Source organism: Octodon degus, unplaced genomic scaffold (genome assembly GCF_000260255.1).
Source record: "Octodon degus isolate 3935 unplaced genomic scaffold, OctDeg1.0 scaffold00092, whole genome shotgun sequence".
NCBI classification, from domain to species: Eukaryota; Metazoa; Chordata; class Mammalia; order Rodentia; family Octodontidae; genus Octodon; species Octodon degus.
The window spans coordinates 1,157,254-1,163,253 of NW_004524668.1; the positions used below are offsets into that span (position 1 = coordinate 1,157,254).

The 6,000-nt window shown below is 57.7% G+C and overlaps 1 protein-coding gene across 1 annotated transcript in view; it reads left to right on the forward strand.

Annotated features, from left to right (window-relative positions):
* Positions 1 to 6,000, forward strand: part of Runx3 (runt related transcription factor 3) — a 55,984-nt gene that overhangs the window by 23,931 nt on the left and 26,053 nt on the right. The gene's annotated exons all lie outside the window — the stretch shown is intronic.

The following is a 6,000-nucleotide window of genomic DNA, read 5'->3' on the forward strand; positions in this document are numbered from 1 at the left end:
GGGGAGGTGGAAAATCTCTAATGGGACCGGCTGGGTCCAGGAGCTGCTGAGTGGGTGGTGAAGAGAGGAGGGCCTGCCCAGGAGAAGAGGATAGGAAAGCACCCAGGACCATTGATCTGAGCTGGCTGAGAGGCAGATGGCCTAGACCCTGTCTCTAGCCTAGGTTGAGTGAGATCCTTCCCCACCTTAGGCCTTAGTCCTGCCATTTGATGAATAGAGATTTGGACTTGATAGCTCAGGCCTGTTGATGGACATTATAAAATTCTGAGTCCTGCCCATGGTTCTTGTGCCAGGATTCCAATTCTGTTCCATGACATCTGATTCTGGTTCATGAGAACAGAGCAGAGTGCCCAGGAACGTGGGCTTTGGGGCCAGGCTGCCTGGTTGAAATCCCAGCTCAGAGGCTTCCCAACTGTGAGACCTTGGGCAAGTTGCTTAACCTCCCAAGGCTTCTGTTTTCTCACTTGTAAAAGGGGGGGGGTGGTGGTGACTCTACCATGACATAAGAATACGGGAGGAGGCACAGCGGAGCAGAAAGCATGGGACACAGGAGAGGCAACAGCTACTCAAAGGGGACCCTGCTCTCCTTGCATGCCAGCACTGAGGCTCCACCTCTAGACCCCCTTGGGTTCTCAGGTGCCCAGGTCCCTCTCATTATGCCCATGGGTGAGTGGCTCAGATTCCAGTTCTGATTAGGTGGTGCTACTTGCAGGCAGTGGGGTGCCTACTGCAGCGGCTGGTGGGGTGGGGGGGAGGAGGAAGAGGAGGAAGAGGAGAAGGAGGAAGAGTCAAAGCTCTGCGAGCAGCCAGCAGTGGCAGCAGAGGTCTGGCATTCAGGTTCTGGGGTGGAGAGAGGGAAAAGAGGGGAAGGAGAGAGGGGAAGCTCTTTCCTCCTAGAGCCTGGCTCTCCCCCAGCTCCCATCTGTAAAGTGGAGAGGGTACAATCTCTGCCCTGCAGAGAGAGCACCATGAAGCTGAACTACAATGGAGGGGGAACTCCAGAAACATAGCAGGCATCCAAAAAATTAGGGCACTTCTCCGCTGTAGAACAGTGATCAAAGTCATAGACCAAATCATTCTCCGCAGAAAGGCTTCCTCGAAAAAGTGAGGAGCAAGGACACTACAGAGACCCAACCAGTATGAGTTTTCTCTCTTCTTCCCTCCCTCCTACCCCCTAGCCAGGTCTTAGAACTGACCTCCTGCTATGAACAGAAGTGGCAGGGGGTGGCTGTAAGTACACCAGGTGAGCAAAGCTCTGAGCATGCTGGAGGGGCCCTTGCTTCCCACCAGAGGTCACAGGGTCCACCAGGGAGCCTCCAGGGGCATTGAGTTACCCTAAAAGCATAGGGTGGGAACTTTGAGGCCCAGAGAGAAACACTAAGGGCTCTGGTGCTTCCCTTGGGGCACCAGGCCCTAGGGTCAAATCCAACAGGGAGGTCGCACCCCACCTCAGAGCTGCAGAGCTGTTGCAAGCCCAGAAGAGGCTCCAGCGTTGCAAGCCCAGAGGAGGCTCCAGTGGGGTGGAGGGTTGGGCAGGAGCACTCACTCAGTGTTCCCATCTGTCAGTTGGACCCTGCAGAGATCTTGCTTTCTTGCAAGTGCGGGCCTGAGGCAGGAGTGCAGAGTGGATGGACCCCAGCACGGACCCTTCGGACTGACCCTGGCAAGCCCTTCCTGTCCTCCAACTAGGTTTCAAAGGTTTGCTCCTTTCTAAGCCCACGGCTGCTACACAGATTTTAGGCTGCTGCACAGATTTTACCATTTACCGCCTCTGGTTCCACCAGCAGCACAAAGGCTGCGCGCCACGCTTATTGAGCACTTTCCACATCAATGTACTAGCTTCAGCCCTGGGAGGGGGATGTGGGCTGTGCATACATCAGGTCCCTCCCTCTGCTCTGCTCCCCATATTGTGAGTCAAATCAGGCCTCTCTCTGGCTCCTCCCCAGCCAGGCAGACCTGAGCAGTTGGCCAGTGTCCCTGTTCTGCAGAGAAGCCTTTATTCCACTGAGTCATCTCCCCGGCCCCTCATTCTGCAAATGGATAAAACACCACCATGGAGGACCATTGTGAGGACTGGGCCTGGGCAAAGCCTGTGAGCTCAGCTGTCCACCCAGGAAGGGATTCAGAGAGGCATAGAGCCTGGCTAAAGCCACACAGCCAGTCAGTGGCAGTCACTGCAGAGCAACCATCATAACAACCCTCCTTTCTCCCTCCCTTCCAAGTCAGGCTCTTTCTAAACCAATAAACAAAAATCCTGGTGATTAGAAAAGTATATTTGTCCTCCCATCCACTCTGGATCTTGATCCTCACCCTGTCCCTGGATCAATCTCAAGATATGCAGGCACAGGTACATTATACAACATTACAATTTGTATCCGTATACAATACCTGGATATATGCATATGCACAGATCTGAAGTCAGGGTGCAGAAGAGCCCTTGGTTACCCAGAAGAATTTTCATCCCATTTCTTTCATAGCAAACCCTCTTTGGCAGGAGTAGATACACTGACTTACAGTGTCCCTCCTTTCCCAGACGGGATCATCCTCCTCCTCTTGAATTCAGAGCATTGGAAAGCCCTCTGTTGACAGAAGAGTAAACTGAGGCTCAGGGCCGGCACAGTCCCTCGAGTTCCAGGCTGCTAGGCAGAGTGGAGGTGGAGGCTAGACTGGGGACACTTGTCCTGAACAGTCTTCTGTGCCTGTCACTGGTCTGGGCTGCAGACAGACACCTCTTGGGAGTGCACAGGGGAAGGCAACTAACAAGACCCTGGCTCAGGCAGCCCCTGGGCTGGTGGGAGGGACCCTCCTGGAGCTGACCCCCTGGAGGCTGGTCACAGTCCTTACCCTCTGGGCCACAGGCTAAGCCTGAGCCCTGGCTGCTCTGAAAGAGAAGGGGACATTTTGCCGATGAGAGGTCTGAGGCCCACAGAGGGGAAGAGACTTGCCCAAATCTCCGCAAGTGGTGACAGGCCTTTGTTTCTTAGCAACGGGTGATGGTTCACATGGACCATGGATGGAGCATCTCCATGTGCTAGACCTGTGATAAGCGCTTTATACAGTCCCAGGAATAGGCCACTCTCATCTGCCTTTACAGATGAAAGTGAGGCTCAGAGACTTGTGTGACTGTCCCTGAGCTACTGTCAGAGGTGGATGAAGATAAACTCAGGCAGGGGGGCCCAAGCTCCTTCCACAGGCCCCCAATCTTTTAGAAGGCTCCATGGCTACTTCTCCAGTTTGACACTATTGTGGGATCCCCAACTCCTCCCAGATAGGGCTCCCTAGAATCATACTTGCCCTTAGCAACTCTCTGGCACTCCTTGGAGGCAAAGCCAAGACCTCATTTGGAGGCACTGCTAGATGATCCCCCCCCCATCTCAACCCACTCCACCAGCAAAGGAGCTGACTACACTGGCCTCAGGCTGAGTCCCTCCTATTCATCTCTGGGCCGAGTCAGGGGAAGGAGTGCCCTCACCTTCTCCATCTTCCCCTGCCTTAGATACACTGTGGTGCTTTTAGGTGAGGTTTTTTTTTTTTGTCAATCCCTGCAACCGAAGAGGGAGAGGGGAGACGGCTGTGGAGCCAGCTAGTAGGGAGGTTAGAGTGTGAGTGTCCAGGGTGGGTGGTGGGCGCCCCCCTTCCACAGTCCAATTGGCTGTCTGTCCAGGAGGAGGAGGGAGTAGGTTGGGTGTCAGTGGAAGTTGATTTCTAGCCAGGAGGTCTTGTGCGTTTGCACTGCATACAGAATGGAATAGAAAGGGGCTGCGCACTCCTGGCGGAGAGCTGGTTGTGCCGACGGCAGAGAGTAAGGCCCTCCAAGCCTGTCCATTCAAAGTTGGGAGGGTGACCTTCCTTCGGACATCAAGCCACCCTCTTGTTCAAGAAGCCGCCGCAGGATGTCGAGGAATCGGATGAGGAGACAGTCCAAAAACACAGCTCCTAGGATGCAGCCCGCAGCGAACCGACTGTGGGACCGCAGCTGGCGCACATCTGCGCGTGGGATTCCGCGGCCGGGAACCTCCGCGGCAGGACGCAGGCGCCAACTAGCGGTGGCTTCCGCTTGGGTTCCAGCCCCGGCGGCCTGCGACACCCCCGCCCCCCGCCCCTGCTGGGGGCTCAAAGGGCCAGAAATCTTGTTCCCCAATTCTAGCGACCGTGAGCTGCGGGCGCTTTCCCCAGTGCTGGAGCTGCTCCTTGTCTTGTGCCAGGTGCTAGGGCCCATAAGCATCCCATTCTCTGCAAGTCTGCTCGAGAAAACTCGCTGTAGGGTAAGAAAAAATCAGGCGGAGGGAGAAATCAGGCGGAGGGACAAAGAAAGAGCGTAGTTATAAACAGAAACCACTCAGTGAATCGAACTTACAAACCCTAGAAACAGCTGGTCAGGGCCACACAGCAATACCAGGGCGACATGGGGGGGAGGCGTCCAGGTCCCTACCTGGCCGCAACGCAGTGGGCTCTCCCTGGGAAAGCTCCTAGGGCCAACACACACAGAGGCCAAGTGCCTCGCTTTTCTCAAATCTGTAGCTCGGGCCAGGATTTCGGGGGGCGGGGAAGGGGGCACCGGCCTCGGCCACTGAGCAACAAGGCGCACTCCCCGTCCCTGCTTCTGTGGTGACCTGAGAGGCTGGCACAGCACCCAGTGAGGGGTAAAGCCGGCTCTCCAGGTGGTCGGGCTTGGGCCGGAGCCTGTCCCCCTTGGCGTGCCCTTGGGGGCCTGATTTCGTTCGGCGAAGTGGAAATGGCGCGAGCTGGGCAGACGTGAGATCCAGGATGAGATCGTGCCGCCGGTCGCCACCGTGGGATCCTAGGCTGCTTTGCCCCTCCGACTTGGAATTCACTCTTCGGCACCTGTCAAAAACCTCAGGCAACGAAAACCCAGCCGGGTCTCCAATGCGGGAAAGAAAGGGCATGTGTTCGTTCTCCTGAGTCCAGGGATCGCATCTGGATTGAAGATTCCCAACGAATAAGGGTTTGGTCTTTCCGGTTCCCCCTCCGCGCTCGTCTGGTCTGGGAAACAGAAGAGGTTGTTGGTAGGGAAGCCCGGAGTGGTTGGGCCGTGCAGCGGGAAGTGCAGCAGCGGTCCCCAGCCAGGCGTAGGCCGGGCCCAGAAAGGCTGCCCGCATCCTTGCAGCACGGCCTTGGCGCGAGATCCAAAAAGACGTGGGCTTGGACTCGCGAGGACCACTTGTCATCCACATGCAGAACGGGGATTCATCCCTTTGGAAGCCGGGGTCCTTAACATGATAGCTCCTCTGCCGTCTTCTGCTTATTTGCGTCCTCTCCCACGGTGCAGGATGATGGCTACATGCGTGGTGGGCGTTTAAAACAAACAAACAAAAAACCAGACGGTCGTTACGTGTGTGGCGAAGAAATCCGACAGGCTCGCGTTTTGAAGGCCTCGCCACGGTTTCAAAGAACCACGGGCCGCCACCACGAAGAACGACGCCTCCCTGGAGGCCTGTACGATTCCGAAACCGTTTAGAGGGGAAGGCGGAGTGGAACGGGGTGGTCCAGCCCAGCCGGCCGCAACCTCGTGGGGGGCGCCTTTCCGTCCGCCGCGCGTTGGCACAGGGGCTGTCCGGCGGGGACCCAGCCGCGCGGGGCTGCGCACGTGGCGTCCCGGCCGGCCGCAGGAGGCTCTGGGGTCAGAGCAGTGCTCCGGGCGGAGGAAGCAAGAGAATTCTTGGGGCGGCTCCCTGAGCGGAGTCCCGGACCTGGGGACCCCGCGGCGCCCAGTCGCGGGTCCCAGCGACCTCGTGCAGAGCAGCCATAGTCTGGTAGCCCAATGGCTGCCGGAGGGCAAGAGGGGAGACGCGACCCTGGGACAGCCGCCAGGGCGCCTCCCACAACCATTTCCACCGCCCGCCGGGCCGCGCCAACTCGAAGGGACCCGGAGCACTGCGGGGGGCCCAAGGCCCGGGGCGTCCTCGGCGAGGCGGGACCTTCGGCGCGCCCCTCCCCCGCAGGCCGCCGGGTGCTGCACCCGGAGCTTCCATTGGCTGC